At 40.7% G+C, this 17,136-nt stretch overlaps 1 long non-coding RNA gene across 2 annotated transcripts; it reads right to left on the bottom strand.

Annotated features, from left to right (window-relative positions):
- Positions 1-13,368: 13,368 nt before the first annotated feature.
- Positions 13,369-16,826, bottom strand: LOC127050577 (uncharacterized). Of its 2 annotated transcripts, XR_007774255.1 has the most exons (3): positions 16,117-16,826; positions 15,790-16,010; positions 13,369-14,571 (listed from the first exon to the last, which is right to left on the bottom strand). It is a non-coding gene; the product is annotated as an uncharacterized LOC127050577 (long non-coding RNA). The 2 variants fall into 2 exon arrangements; XR_007774254.1 differs by having other exon boundaries at positions 15,790-16,826.
- Positions 16,827-17,136: the final 310 nt, after the last annotated feature.

Raw genomic sequence — 17,136 nt, 5'->3', positions numbered from 1 at the left:
CCATTACTCCTTGTTCTGTCATCAGGTACCACTGAGAACAGTCTAGATCCATCCTCTTTGGAACCCCCTTTCAGGTAGTTGAAAGCAGCTAGCAAATCCCCCCTCATCCTTCTCTTCTGCAGACTAAACAATCCCAGTTCCCTCAGCCTCTCCTCATAAGTCATGTGCTCCAGCCCCCTAATCAGTTCCCTCAGCTTCTCCTCATAAGTCATGTGCTCCAGCCCCCTAATCATTTTTGTTGCCCTCTGCTGGACTCTTTCCAGGTTTTCCACATCCTTCTTGTAGTGTGGGGCCCAAAACTGGACATAGTACTCCAGATGAGGCCTCACCAATGTCGAATAGAGGGGAATGATCACATACCTCGATCTGCTGGCAATGCCCCTACTTATACAGCCCAAAATGCCATTAGCCTTCTTGGCAACAAGGGCATACTGTTGACTCATATCCAGCTTCTCGTCCACTGTAATTCCCAGATCCTTTTCTGCAGAACTGCTTCCTAGACACGGAGCCTTTGATCATTACCCGTTGGACCTGACGATCTAGCCAGCTTTCTATCCATCTTACAGTCCAATCATCGAGCCCATACTTCTTTAACTTGCTGGCAAGAACACTGTGGGAGACCGTGTCAAAAGCTTTGCTGAAGTCAAGGAATAACACATCCACTGCTTTCCCCTCGTCCACAGAGCCAGTAATCTCCTCATAGAAGGCAATTAGGTTAGTCAGGCATGACTTGCCCTTGGTGAATCCATGCTGACTGTTCCTGATCACTTTCCTCTCCTCTAAGTGTTTCAGAATTGATTTCTTGAGGAGCTGCTCCATGATTTTTCCAGGGACTGAGGTGAGGCTGACTGGCCTGTAGTTCCCCGGATCCTCCTTCTTCCCTTTTTTAAAGATGGGCACTACATTAGCCTTTGTCCAGTCATCCTGGACCTCCCCCATTCGCCATGAGTTTTCAAAGATAATAGCCAATGGCTCCGCAATCACATCCGCCAACTCCTTTAGCACCCTCGGATGCAGCGCATCTGGCCCCATGGACTTGTGCTCATCCAGTTTTTCTAAAAAGTCCAGAACCACTTCTTTCTCCACAGAGGGCTGGTCACCTTCTCCCCATACCGTTCTGCCCAGTGCAGCAGTCTGGGAGCTGACCTTGTTTGTGAAGACAGAGACAAGAAAAGCATTGAGTACATTAGCTTTTTCCATATCCTCTGTCACTAGGTTGCCTCTCTCATTCAGTAAGGGGCCCACACTTTCGTTGACTTTCTTCTTGTTGCTAACACACCTGAAGAAACCCTTCTTGTTACTCTAAACATCTCTTGCTAGCTGCAACTCCAAGTGTGATTTGGCCTTCTTGATTTCACTCCTGCATGCCTGAGCAATATTTTTATACTCCTTCCTGGACATCTGTCCAAGCTTCCACTTCTTGTAAGCTTCTTTTTTGTATTTAAGATGAACAAGGATTACACTGTTAAGCCAAGCTGGTCACCTGTCATATTTACTATTCTTCCTACACATTGGGATGTTTTTTTCTTGCAACCTCAGTAAGGATTCTTTAAAATACAGCCAGTTCTCCTGGACTCCTTTCCCTCTCATGTTATTTTCCCAGGGGATCCTGCGCATCAGCTCCCTGAGGGAGTCAAAGTCTGCTTTTCTGAAGTCCAGGGTATGTATTCTGTTGCTCTCCTTTCTTCCTTGCATCAGGATCCTGAATTCGACCATCTCACGGTCACTGCCTCCCAGGTTCCCATCCACTTTTGCTTCCCCAACTAACTCTTCTCTGTTTGTGAGCAGCAGGTCAAGAAATGCTCTGCCCCTAGTTGGTTCCTTTAGCACTTGGACCAGGAAATTGTCTCCTACACTTTCCAAAAACTTCCTGGATTGTCTGTGCACCGCTGTATTGCTCTCCCAGTAGATATCAGGTTGGTTAAAGTCTCCCATGAGAACCAGAGCCTGCGATCTAGTAACTTCTGCTAGTTGCCAGAAGAAAGCCTCGTCCACCTCATCCCCGTGGTCTGGTGGTCGATAGCAGACTCCCTCCATGACATGACCCTTGTTGCTCACACTTCTAAACTTAATCCAGAGACTCTCAACAGGCTTTTCTCCAGTTTCATACTGGAGCTCTGAGCAGTCATAATGCTCTTTTACATACAATGCAACTCCCCCACCTTTTCTGCCCTGCCTGTCTTTCCTGAACAGTTTAGAGCCATTCATGACAGTATTCCAGTCATGTGAGTTATCCCACCAAGTCTCTGTTATTCCAATCACATCATAGTTCCTTGACTGTGCCAGGACTTCCAGTTCTCCTTGCTTATTTCCCATGCTTCTTGCATTTGTGTATAGGCACTTAAGATAACTCGCTGATTGTCCTGCTTTCTCGATCTGAGACAGGAGTCCTCCCCTCTTGCACTCTCCTGCTTGTGCTTCCTCTCGGTATCCCTGTCAAGGTTCCTTCCCCACTCTGAACTTTAGGGTACAGATGTGGGGACCTGCATGGGCACTTCTAAGCTTAATTACCAGCTTAGATCTGGTATCGCTGCCCCCACCCCAAAAAACTACTTTTCTTCCTTGGGGATCCTTGAAAGACTTCACCAATTTCCTGGTGAACATAGATCCAAACCCCTTGGATCTTAAAACAAGGAAAAATTAACCATCCCCCTTCCTTTCTCCCTGGTGGATTCAGATCCAACCCCCTTGGATCTAAAAAACAAGGAAAAATCAATCAGATATTAAGAAAAAAGGCTTTTAATTAAAGAAAAGAAAGGTAAAAGAAAACCCTCTGGGAGAGATTAGCATACCAGCTACTTTCACAGACAACAGATTCAAAACACAGAGGATGTTCCCCTGGGCAAAAACTTTAATACACACAAGAATACCCAAATTTGATAATTCCCTTAATGGTACCAAGACAAGTTATGAAGAAAATAAACATAAACCTATTTATTCCTTTCTAAAACTTACTACTCTGATAAGAGGTTGGTTCCTTGATCTTTTTCACTCTGGCTGAAACTGAAACTAAAAACAAAGGAAAAACTTCCCTCCTTCCTTTTGAAACTTCCTGTTCCCCCATTGTTTCCTCTGGTCAGGTGTCAGCTAGGCTAGGTGAACTTCTTAACCCTTTACAGGTAAAAGAGGCATTAACTCTTAACTATTTGTTTATGACAATCCCATTTCCCCACTTACCTCAGGGCTTTGGTTTCCTTCCCCCAGTGAACCTAGTTTAAAGCCCTCCTCACTAGGTTAGCCAGCCTGCTTGCAAAGATGCTCTTCCCTCTCTTCGTTAGGTATAGCCCGTCTCTGCCTAGCACTCTTCCTTCTTGGAACACCATCCCATGGTCGAAGAATCCAAAGTCTTCTCTCCGACACCACCTGCGTAGCCATTAGTTGACTTCCACAATTCGACGATCCCTACCCACGCCTTTTGCCTGCACAAGGAGGATGGATGAGAACACCACTTGCTCCTCAAACTCCTTTATCCTTCTTCCCAGAGCCACGTAGTCTGCAGTGATCCGCTCAAGGTCATTCTTGGCAGTATCATTGGTGCCAACGTGGGGAAGTAGGAAAGTGTAACAATCCGAGGGCTTGATTAGTCTCGGCAGGGCTTGATATCTCCCTTTATGTGATGTACTTGAATGACACTCTTTCTCTTTTCACTGTTTGTCTTCTATACTTGTACTTTTTCAGCTTCTGTCCTCTAATCTTTACTAGGATATAGAATATGCCCTTTTATAAACCTTCCCCTAACTGATGTCTCTATCCAAATTGTGTGCTCCTCAACACCTGTTGGTTTTCCTTAGTTTCCTTAGCTCTTAGTTTAAAAACTCCTGTATGATCTCTTTAATTTTACATGCCAGCAATCTAGTTCAGTTTTGGTTTAGGTGGAGCCCAGCCTTTCTGTATAGGCTTCTCCTTTCCCAAAAGGATCCCCAGTTCCTAATAAACATAAATCCTTCCTTCCTCTCAACTCTATCATCTCATCCACGCATTGAAACACTGAAGTTCATGTCTAACTGTCCCTGCACGTGGAACTGGAAGCAGTTCAGAGCATGCTACCATGGAGGTCCTGGACTTCAATCTCTTAACTAAATCTAAATTTAATCTAAATTTGGCTACCAGGACCTTTCTCCTACCTTTAGGTATGTCGTTGATACCAAAAAGTATTATGACCACTGGCTCCTTCCAGCACTGCACATAAAATCTACCTAGATCTCTCAAGACTAGAGATGGGAAATTTGCATTCACCTCCTGCAGCAAACCACTTGAACCTGTTTGTCACAAAGTTCATTCTCATCTGTCCCATTGTTAAATACAGCCCTTTGAAGCTCATTAATCTTCTCTGAGTTCACATCCTGGAGAGGGTACATATAGCCTTGGCCCAGAATAATACATAACCTTTGCATTTAGTACAATGTTTTCTACAGATACTTAAACTTAACTCAAAAAGTTTTTAAAGGATATTGGAGGAAATTGACTTATCTGTCATACATGCACAATACTTTGCTGAACTGGGTTTGAAATAGGGACTTAGGAAATAGGGACTTAGGAAAAGATTTTAGACGGATAAAGACTCCCAATTTTGAAAATATTCTTGGAGTGTGGAATTTAATATGCATTTTATTTTTAAAAAATTGTAAAATAAAGGTCTAGGCATCATCATGCCCAATGATAATGCGCATTTTCCAATATTGCGATTTATTTTGTAAACTGTAGGAAGACAAAACATTAGAAATGTGGTTATCTAGGCTGCATAACACTTCTGGAAACTATCCAGCCATAACTCATCCAGTGCAGGTCACCCTTCCTTTATAATCTATTCCACCTGGTGGAGAGATGCCATCACTTCCCATCCAATTAACCTGGTCCCAGCACTGTTTCTCAGACTCCACCACCCTCCCTCATCTGAGGATCAAGGGGGTGGGAAGAGTTTTGCAGCTCAGACCCTAACTCAAAGAGGGGCAACTGGGGCATTTAATAAGTATTGCAGAGAATATTCCTATCCAATGTACTCTCCATTGATAATTTGACAGTCTCTGGTGCACCCCAGTATTGATTTCCAGACAATCCTTCCTGGGACAGCACTGAAAAGCCTGAGGCTTCTGGGGACCCCTAGTCATACATAGGGTAGACTGTGGTAGTATATAACTGCGGCTTGCTCCCTGCTGCCTCCTTGATATTTTATTTCCATGCAGACTAGTTCTCTGGCCTGGGGAAAAAGTTTATAAACTAATCCATTAAGTGTATGGGATCCAATAGGATTTGCTGTGGCCCTGTGTCCCACCAATCAGTCCTCTCCTCAAGACCACAGGGGGGCCGAATGCCCCCATGGATGAGCACCGTATACACTCCTTAAAACAGGACCAAGGGGTTTCTTTCCCCTGCTATTCCAAAGTATCCCACGTCTCTGAGGACATGTGGGGGCGGGGGAGGGAAGGGAAAGGAATAGGGGGAAGAGGAAAGCAGTAGAGTTATTTATTCTAATGAATAGCAATTGGAAAACTCCCAGTAATAAGCCAATTCGAATGTAAAGCAAACAGAACAAAGACTATAGAAGTTTGTTTGTTCTGTTCTCTCCAGGAATAACATTGTTGCATCCTCCAGAGAATTCATTATCACAAACCACTGTCTACAAAAGGCAGTGAGAATGCTGTAAGCAACACATTTCCTGCAAACATACCATGATAACATTCTCAAACAGCTGAAATGTCTTGGATCACCACACAGTCTAAACTGAGATGCACAGACAAGTTCAGGGATAAGGGCAGAGGCAGTTAACAGCTTAACCCTGTCAATTTCTCTTTAGAGAAAAATATCTACTCCATAAAATAAAAACAATACTTTCAAGTGACTGGAAATTTAAATTTTGCTTTTTAATTTTTATGGTAAAAAATAAAATAGCCTGCAGTTTCAAAAATAATTTCTAGTGTAAAATTTTATAATATTCCACAAATTTTCCAAATTCACCATATTTGTTTAGTATTATATTTACTTTAAGAATTGTGAAACAAGTACTGAAAGCCAACTTTCATTTTATGACTTATAGTGATTTTTTTTCTTCTGAGAATCTGATAAAATAAGTAGTCCTCCACTGAGGGCAAAATGGAACCAACAGAGATTTTTCTCTTCCCTCTTCATAAAAAGGGTTTAGAGACAAAAAAAAATTCTCCTCTCACTATTTCATGTAATTCCCATCACCATCAAAGTATTAAATGGGATTATACCCACATATTGCTCTAGTCCCATGAGTGGAAAACCTTTTGAAAAGTTTCAGCAATGTTTAATCATACATTTATCACTTTAAACTTCGATTTCATTTGTATGTATGCAACTGTTTCAAATCCCAGGAGAGTTAACTCTTCTCTTCTTCCTTTTGAGATATAGATAAAACTTTCCTGTAGTATACTAAGTCTGTGAGTGTTTGGAAAAAAACCAACCTTTTATGCTTGGCATGAACACTAAAGATCCCATATCATTTTTTTCATAAGAGCCATGAGCTGACCCATTGTTCTGGATAAAATACTCTCCTGCACTGTTGTTCAATACGATGAACACTAAATATTTGCCACCCTCCACCTCACATGTGGTTGCATTTCATTAATATTGTATTTATAGTTTATAATGCACTTTAGAATCTTCAGAGTAAAAAAGTAACAAATATTTTAGTCAAACACAAGGTACTGGACTCCGTACAAGGTTCCTGGATGATATTCCATGGTCTGTGTTATATCGGAGGTCAGACTAACTGATCTCATTGTCCACTCTGATTATAAAATCCATGACTACAATGTAATATAGCAGAGGGATAGATAAGTTGACTTAAAAGTCTTTACCAATTTCTAATTAATTTTAAATACAATATGGAATCGCATTGACTCAGTGGTTAAGGTGAGAGATCACAATCACCTGTTTAAAACTCTACTTGTCATGTTCAGGGTTCTCATTCCTTCCCTTTGTTAACACCAGTTCCTTCACATCACTGTTTGGGAAGGGATCCCTCAGCTTTGATCCCCTAAATTCAGCTAGTCACTTTTTTTGGTGCTATAGTAAATTACAGAGTGCTTGTCTCTCCGATCAGAAAATAGGTTTCTTTCTTGCAGTAATGGTTAACCACTTAACTGAGTGAAATCAAATTCAGTTTGCATTCATTAAAATGAGGTTATTATCTGGGGAAAAATAAAGAACATTCATTCAAGAAATATTAAGACAACCTAAATTTGAATGAAACAGTAGAAAATATCACTAAGCAGCCTGGATGCTTCAAGTTCCAGATAAGGAAATGTATCAATGGTATTGATAGAAAAGGCCTAAAAATTAACAGGCCCAGGCCTGCATCTTCTTCTCTTTCTCTGGCTTTAGCTCAAAGATGGGCCTAGGGATTTGAATAACACACAGAACCTGGGAATCAAGGACAGGACATGTATCTAGTCTCACATTTAACCATGTCAGCTATTTACTAATTAGTCCGCTTGGCACAAAAGTATATGCAGCTGTTTTCTCATGTATCCTCAAAGATATTTAATACCAGGGGTCAAGGTATGTACCTTACACTCCCTTCAAAATGATAAATGTATCCGCAACAGATGTATCCTGTATCCCCCTCCCCAGAATAATCCATGTATTCTGTGTGACCTGTTATCTATAGGTCAGTATAATGACGTAAACTAAAGTTGTTTGTTACTGATTATAAAAGGGACTCATGTCGCCCATGTAAGGTGTGCTCTTCTCTGGCATTAGTCGAGAAGAAACACCCGCTCAGCTGAACGAAAATAAAGGTGTGGTACCCGTCTTCTTGTTCTCCGTGCCTCCTTGGTGTAATTAGGTAAGCTCCAGGGGGAAACGGGCCCTATTTGGCCAACAGTATGGTGAAGTCATACTTTTTGACCCTGAGCATAGAATAGTCAGGAAAAAAATACAAGGAGTGAAATATACAAAGCAGACCAGATGAGACAAAAGAGAATACATCAAGGAAAAATGCAAAGGGCTTTATAATTATAAAGAGACCTATAATATAAAAGATATGCTGACAGAAGGTCAGACTTTGACTACTCCAAAGAGTTTGATATCATCCTACATAACTGTCTCTGGTGCTGGAAGACACTGGAATTCGAAAGCATCTTATTGAATTCACTACAAACCTCTAGTGTCAACGGTGCACCATGGTGTGAACAGGCAAGAGCAAATGGCTTTCCATTGGGCAGGATGTCAGAAAAGGGTTCATTCTATCCCCAAGTCTTTTCAGAATGTGCACAGAATCATTATGAGAAAAGCCATGGAAGGTTTTGATAAAGTGGAAGGATTTGAGATTTCTATTCGTGGCCACTTCTTAACTGATCTTACATATGCTGATGATATGCACTCTTTGCTGCAAACTTTGATGAAATGCAATGCATGATGGCAACTGAAGAAAAACTTAGTGAGAAATATGGACTATTCCAGAATGTGGCAAACATGAAGTGTATGTGCACAGACATACTTAGTAAAAACAGTGTGCAAGCAGATATCAAAATTATTGGTCAAGCCGTAGATGTATTTAATTGTCTGGGGTCATACATATCCAGCCAAAGAGACTGCTCAAAATAAATCAGAAGATGAGTAGGGATAGCTGGCTGATTTCTGGTCTCCATTATGAAAATGTGAGAAAGATGTGGTATTCTGAAATATCCATAGACTTGACTTCTGAAAAGCCTTTTTTTTTTTTGGTAGTGATTTATGGATGTGTATGGATAATGTGGCTGGCAAGAAGAAAACGGAACTTTTTAATAAGTGGTGTTGGTAAAGACTCTTGCATGTCTCTTGGACAGACAAGAAGATGAATGCTTATATCAGAAATACTCTTGGAGAGAAGTGGATTCTGCTCTCAGAAATCAACTGGTGTAAACTTATGTACTTTGATCACAGCAGGTGTAAAGCTAGAATGTTGAGAAAGTTATCATGGAAGAAATGGTGGTGAGTCATCACATTAGGAGATGACCAGTGAAGATATGGATAGATGGTCTGAGAGAGCTCATTGGGAGATCAGCTGTTGAGTCTGAAGTTAGCAAAGAATCAAGAAGGCTCTGATGCTATGTTGTCACCAGTATTCAGACACGAATTAATGGACTTTATTTATTGTGTCTTGTTAGTCCCCTATCCAAGTCAAGACTGTTCCCCTTTGTCTCTCTTCCTATCCCAGGAAGTAAAATCATTGCTTTAGAAAGAATTGGGGGCTTTGTCTCTTCCAAACGCCTATTTTTTTTTTTTTACATTTCCTTTCCAGAGTAATTAGACACTATACACATCGTGACTTGCTGGACATCTGACCTTCAAAATATGTACACATTACTTTTATATAATAAGTGGTGTAAGTGATGAAAGCATATGTCAGTATGTCTTGTGACTTGAGTTAGAGCAAGTGGAATTCTTCAGATTCTTAGTGGAATGCATGTAGGTGTATTTTCACGTCAATCTTGTGATTTACAGCCCTTTGCAGATTTTGCTAATGGATCAGGGTCCAGTCCCTAGTCCTTATTCAGGCAAAGCTCCCTCAGATGGGAATTTTCTCTGGATAAGGAATATAAGATAAAGACCCAAGACTGAGTTCAAAGGAGCATAATATCAGAGCCAAAACTGAATGGTATTTAATGTTCTGATAAATTGTTTGAGTGATTATATCTTTACAGAAACATCATCATGAGATCTATTCTGAATCCTTTTGTATATTTGCAGAGGCTTGAGATCTATGACATCAAATACATGTGTACTCTCATTGGCTTTCTGGCTCAGTGTTTATTTTCACAGCAGTTAGCAAATGACATGGTATTTATAAACTGGGAAGTACAATACTTATAATAATTGTCCAAGATATATCATTTTAAGTGTTGATCCCCAAAGGGACATGGACATTGTGACTCTCACTGTTTCATTTTCTAACTTTTAGGTGCCTTGCTATACAGTGGAATCTATTATCCTGATGCCTGGGGAGAGATAAACACCTAAGAACAGATCCACAAAAGCCAGCACAATGAGAAGGGGCCACCTAAGCTGACCACTAAGAAACTGAGAAAACGGGTGGGGACTAAGCTCCATCCATCATAGGTGCTCAACACCATATTTCCACTGCAGTAAGGCACCTCAGATGTTTCTTGCACAGGCTACTGCCACAGAAGGAAAGAAGAATGATGCTACAGTCCTGTGGTTAGGGCGCTCTCCTGGGATGGGGAAGACCAAAGTTCAAGTCTTTTTTTCCATATCAGTCAGATGGACAATTGAACCAGGTCTCTCATTTCTTGGGTGAGTTCCCTAAACAGTGGGCTGAAAGTTATAAGGGAGAAACTACTTTCCTCTTGTTGGTCGGTGTGATCTTAGAATGCGTACTAGACCCAGTAAGCTAGGTGGAGGAATGCACAGGTTAAGGAACCCACTGGGACTTAGGTGTAAGATAGGCATCTGGGTTTCTAAACTGAGGTGGCTGTGAGTATGTGCAGAGGCAGAAACTTAGGCACCTAGAGGACTTTATGAAAAAATTTAGATGCCTACACAATTAGATGGCAGCTGATTGGGGACTGAGGATTTCAGTTTCACCTAAGTATTGGATTTAGATGCCTAAAATGGCAATTAATTGCCTAAATCCCTTTGTGGATGTAGACTTTAGTATGTGTATTTCATCTTCTAGCAAAAAAGAAAATGTACGTTACAGACATTTTCTAATCAGATTCTAATGCTAATAATTCCTCAACAGCTGTTCAACTATGCTATAGCCCTCAAGCCAGAGCACTACACTGCAGTTTTTAAATTGTAGATATTACAAACTGTTAGAATGCTTTAAATTGCAATAATCATTTAATAATCATTAATTTCAGAGTTGCTGGTTTCAAAGGGCATTAATTTGCCTTGGAGGGCTTTTTATTTTTTATTTTTTTTTATTGTTACACTGACAATAAGGCAGACTTAATCACCCAAATCTCTACTGAAATCAATGCAGATATCCACCTAATATGTACTGAAATAGATTAACTTTTTATGACAGATAGCAGAATGGCTTGATATCACACATAACATTATTGAAAATAGCATGAGATTATACAGTTAATAACTGTATGATCATGCATATACATAATACTTACAGAGAACAAGAGATTACATCAGTGGTCCCCAACTTTTTCGTCAGGTGGGCGCCAGACAAAGGACAGTGGCGGCGGTGGAGTATCCGCTGAAATGCTACAAAATTTTGGCGACATTTTGTCGGCGACGCCTCTCGATGACGTCACTTGCTGCCAACAAGCAACGTCATAGAGAGGTGTCGCTGCCGAAATTCCGCAGAAATTGGGGGGCGACGCCTCTCAATGACGCAGCTTGCTGATGACAAGCGGCATCATCGAGAGGCATCGCTCCCAAATTTTTGCGGCATTTCAGAGGCTACGCCTCTCAATGACGCCGCTTGCCACTGACAAGTGACGTTATCAAGAGGCATCGCTGCCGAAATGCTGAAGAAATTCAGTGGCATTTCGGCGGAAGCTCCACCGCCGACCAGGACACGGGCGCATTTAGATGCCCCCACGGGCGCCATGACACCCGTGGGCACTGTGTTGGGGACTCCTGGATTACATAGTTAATCTTAATTCTGATAACTTGTAACAACTGAGTGTTTAACATTGCGAGCTTACAGGTCTTTTTATGTAGCTTTGTGTGTAATTTACTAGTTTTTTTTAAAACACAAACTGAAAGAAAACACCAGAAATTCCATCATTTGATATTGTACTAACACACATCAATCATCAGCAGGGTTGGAACCTTTAGATCCAACACACATAGACAACTGTCAGTTGTGCTCAGAGTATAGAAATAGTAAACTGTCATCCTCTATGAGCACCATCACTAGAGACAGATAAAACACAGTTTGCCAGAGAAGATGATACTAAGGAATCTTGGATTCCATGCCAGACTCTGGAGGAGAGTGTATTCTCAAGTGTAATCAATCCCAATTTCCCTCTTTTCCCCTTCTGCCCCACCAACCTCCAGTCCTATTTTACATGTGCACACACACATGCACACACACACATACTTGGCTTTTTGCTCCTATCTACTCTATTCCCTCCTTTGCCATCTGGATCTTGCCCCCTCTGTACTTGAAATGGAATTTCCTCCCCTATACTGCTTGGGCCAAGTAGAAGGGTGATAATTGAGAGCACAGGAGAGACAGGATCCATGTTCCTAGTTCAGATGCCCAGACCAAGAGCCAGCATGTCACAATAGCCCAGAACTGTGATTGCAGGGAAAGTTATTCTCAGACCAGCCTCAGGCTAGGCTACAGCATGCCCACTGCATACAGAGTGATATAAAGAGGTATTCGTGTAAATGAGAATCAGTACCATAATATCTAATAGGTTACTTTTGTTATGGGAGAATCAGAGATTTTTCATACATATTAAAACCAGATTAATTTATAGTTGCAACACTACTGATTATATCATTGTTTAACCAGTAGGAGACCTCTGTCAACTCAGCTCTCCTTGTCACTTTCTACCATGTGAAGCTTTGTGGTTTTTCACATTCCTCCCCTCATACTTGAAACATCTTCCTTGACATTGCAGTCTGCGCAGCCTCACTCACATCCTTCCAGTCATGGTTAACCTCACCGCAGACTTCCAGCCTGCCCTTCACTCTGGAGTCCCAATTTCATATATGTTTTAAAAGGAACTAATAAGATGTGTGTGTGCAGAGTCACAGGCTTATCTTTCACTCTTGTAGCACTCATCCTCTACATGCATTTCTTTGGCTATTCCAATTGTTTCATCTGATTAATGGCAAAATTGTGCACTAGCAAGACAGCTTCACCAGTGCACAGGGTGAGTGTGCCTACATAGACAACACCCCCTAAATGGATGTAGTGTGCGGTCCTTTCCATGGTTGTCCAGCTATAAGAAATAAAGAGGAGTTGGGAGGCCTTCAATGCAGTACTGTCTATGTTTACAATATACTCATTATAAAATGTAGTACAATAATCTCAATCATGCCAAACAAGGTAGACTGCTATTATAACTAACAGCAGGCGGACCATAATAATAGACAAACATAGCAATTTTTTCAAATAACACATAGCACAATTATCCCTATGTATGAAACTACAGTACACTGGCTACTTTTGAATATTTTGAAATATAAAGAAAATGTGAAAGAAAAACATTCAATGATTTTGTTTCTTTCAAAACAATCCTCGTTGCCAAAACATCATTGTCATTTGATAAAGATGACTTTTCTTCAAAAAAAAAGTATTTTATGAAAAAAATATTTTTTGCAATATAATGACAATTGTTCTCTCTCTCTCTCTCTCTCAGGACTGTCAATTAATAGCGATTAATTAGACTATTAAACCATAGAATACCATGAAAAGAAATGAAATGAAATTAAGTGAAGTGAAATTTATTAAACATTTTTGGATGTTTTTCTACATTTTAAAACATATTGATTTCAATTACAACACAAAATACAAAGTGTACAATGTTCACTTTATGTTATTTTTATCACAAACATTTGCACTGTAGAAATGATTAACAAAAGAAATAGTATTTTTCATTTCATCAAATACAAGTACTGTAGTACAATCTCACTATCATGAAAGTGCAACTTACAAATGTGCGGTTTTTTGTTACATATCTGCACTCAAAAAAAAAATGCAAAACTTTGGAACCTACAAGTCGACTCTGCCCTACTTCCTGTTCATCCAATTGCAAAGAGAAACAGGTTTGTTTACATTTACAGGAGATAATGACGCCCACTTCTTAACTACAATGTCACCTGAAAGCGAGAACAAGCATTTGTATGACACTGTTGTAGCTGGCATTGCAAGATATTTATATGACAGACACGGTAAAAATTCATATGCCTCTTCATGCTTCGGCCATCATTCCAGAGGACATGCTTCCATACTGATGACACTCATTAAAAAAAAGAATGTGTTAATTAAATTTGTGACTGAATTCCTTGGGGGGAATTGTATATCTCCTGCTCTGTTTTACCCATATTATGCCACATATTTCATGTTATAGCAGTCTCGGATGATGATCCAACACATGTTGTTCATTTGAAGAACACTTTCACTGCAAATTTGACAAATTCAATGAAGACACCATGTGAAATTTCTGAAAGATAACTACAGTACTCGACCCAAAATTTAAGAATCTGAATGGCCTTCCAATATCTGAGAGGGATGAGGTATGGAACATGCTTTCAGATGTCTTTAAAGAGCAACACTGATGTGGAAACTATAGAACCCAAATCACCAAAAAAGAAAATCAACCTTCTGATGTTGCTTGTGTTGCTTTGGGCGGGCCGGCGGTGTGGGCAAAGGATGTGCTGGCAGTGGCTTCCCACCACCTCCATTGGCCTGGGATGGCGAACTGCGGCCAGTGGGAGCCGCCATCAGCTGAACCTGCTGACGTGGCAGGGAAACAAACTGGTCCTGCCTGTTAGGGTGCTTACCCTGGCAAGCCGCATGCCAGAGGTTGCCGACCCCTCCTCTAGAGAAGAGGTGATTTCTTTCCAAACCTCCATCATGGGGGAAAAATTCCAAAACTCATTAAAAGAGGAAAAACCCAATCATTCCTACAAAACAAGAAAGAGATTTGGCTGCTATAGTTGTGGGCATTATAGAAAGCCTTACCATGACAGATCTAGAATACAGTGCACAGTGTCTTGTATCTTAAATGTTATGATCCCACTTCAGATACAGCCACTCAGCAAATAAAAGCTGCCCAGGGCTAGCAATCCTCAAATCACTCTTCATGGCCCTATTGCAAATTGGTAAGAAATTTACTGCATGCTGGTCTAGAACTAACCCCTGCACTTAGAGTACGTCTTGACTACCCGCCGTATCGGCAGGTAGCGATCAATTCTCAGGGATCAATATATCGCATCTCAGCTAGACGTGATATACTGATCCCCGAACATGCTCCCGTTGACTTCGGAACTCCAGCAACGCAAATGGCAGTAGCGGAGTAGACGGGGGAGCCGCGGACGTCGATTCCATGAAGTGAGGACAAGAGGTAAATCGATTTAAGATACTTAGATTTTAGCTATGCTATTCAAGTAGCTGAAGTTGCATATCTTAGATCACTCACCCCCTCATTCTAGACCAGCCCTGTGTCTAACTGTTGGGCCTGCAGCCTTGCTACATTTCCATTTTCACTTTAATAACTCCTGTTATGTAATGAAATAGTTTGTGAAGGTTTTTGTTTGTTTGTTTGTTTGTTTTGTTCTTTACATTTAATGATGGAAATGCATTGTGAGTAGTTGTCACTCTGTAAGGACTCTGGTATTTTTCCATATTTATCAGTTTTACTGCTCATATGTTTGTCATGTACACATGATATGCATATATGTGTAACATGTCTGTTTCTTTTATTTTTTACAAATGGGCTTGTTCCTAATTAGCATTTATATGGTTAATAATGTAGCTACTATGCACTTCCATATAGACTTGATCAATCTTGTTTTGTTTGTTTTCCAGTAACAGATAATTTAATAATCAACTCCTGCTGACTCCAGTAATGAAATACATCACACTGATTAAACCATATCATATTGAAAGAAATAGTATCAGATCATTAAAGTATTAGAATAAAAGAGAATAAGCACAATATAGCTGAATCCATAAGGAGGTATAAGTAAAAAAAAAGTATATATATATATATATATATATATATATATATATATATATATATATATATATATATATATGGTAAGATAAAGAAATACCAAATTGTGGTGTAATGGCAATTGAGACTCTCTAATCCCCCTGGCAGGCCAGGCTGGTTTGTTTACCTGCCGCATCTGCAGGTTTGGCCAATCGTGGCTCCCACTGGCTCCCAGTATCGGCCAGTTGCGTCTTCCAGTATCTCCTTCCTTCAGACAGGTATTCTCTCAGCTCTCCTCCTTGGAGCTGGGGTAAGGGATTCGCCAGCTTCTCCTTCATTTGAACCCTTTCCTCAAAATATCCCCCCAGCATGCATGCAGGCAACCTTCTCCTGCCAATGTTTGCCCTACTATGAGATAGGAGACATTATATATGTTAAAGCAGCAAAGAATCCTGTGGCACCTTATAGACTAACACACATTTTGGAGCATGAGCTTTCGTGGGTGAATACCCACTTCATCAGATGCATGAGTATATATGCTGGTTCCTTCCTAAAGGTCATTCCTGTTAGTTGGGACAGGGGAATCTTGCCCCAACCACTCTGTATGTATCTGTGTCCCGGGCCCTTAAAGAGATAACAGTGAGATTTCTCCCAACCACTACTTATTCCCAGGAGTATTTCCTCTCTCCCAGTATCTCTTCATTCTTTGTAGATCAGACAACCCAAAATCTTAAAAGATCAAATCGTGTGATGGGGATGGTCGGATTCCTAACCACTACTACCTTAAGGAGTAGACCTCTCATGGATCCCTTTGTGGATCTAGCCTTTGCTATGTACTATCACTGTGTGTATAGATGTTCAATAATCACAAATTAAGTATACAGTTGTCACACTTTTAGAGAGTTATTAGTTTTACTTTAAATAGATATTTCCCTCAGCAATTGCAGTACTACCTACGTTTTTTGTATAGGTAATACCTAGAATACTACAAATACTGAAGTTAATTTAGTTATTCAAAGCATTATTTAAGGCAATTAATGATTACCTTCAAAAACATACCAAGGGTATGTCTACACAGTAGCTGGAAAGTGTTGAGTCTGAGGTTGGGTACACATATACACATTAGCTCTGCTCAAGCTAGTACCTAAAAATAGTAGCGTGGCTGTAGTGGCACAGGTGACAGCTCAGGCTAGCTGTTCAAGTACATACCCAGGGGGCTGGCCAGGATTGTACTTGGCCAGCTATCCTGAGTTGCTACCCATGCCATGGACACACTGTTATTTTTAGCAGCAAAGAATCCTGTGGCACCTTATAGACTAACAGACGTTTTGGAGCATGAGCTTTCGTGGGTGAATACCCACTTCCTCAGATGCATGCATCTGAGGAAGTGGGTATTCACCCACGAAAGCTCATGCTCCAAAACGTCTGTTAGTCTATAAGGTGCCACAGGATTCTTTGCTGCTTTTACAGATCCAGACTAACACGGCTACCCTCTGATACTTGTTATTTTTAGATGTCAGCTCAAGTAGAGCAA

The sequence above is a fragment of the Gopherus flavomarginatus genome, chromosome 1 (genome assembly GCF_025201925.1).
Source record: "Gopherus flavomarginatus isolate rGopFla2 chromosome 1, rGopFla2.mat.asm, whole genome shotgun sequence".
Classification (NCBI taxonomy): domain Eukaryota; kingdom Metazoa; phylum Chordata; order Testudines; family Testudinidae; genus Gopherus; species Gopherus flavomarginatus.
The sequence above is the reverse complement of the archived record's forward strand: the minus strand, read 5'-3'. Positions and strand labels throughout refer to the sequence as shown.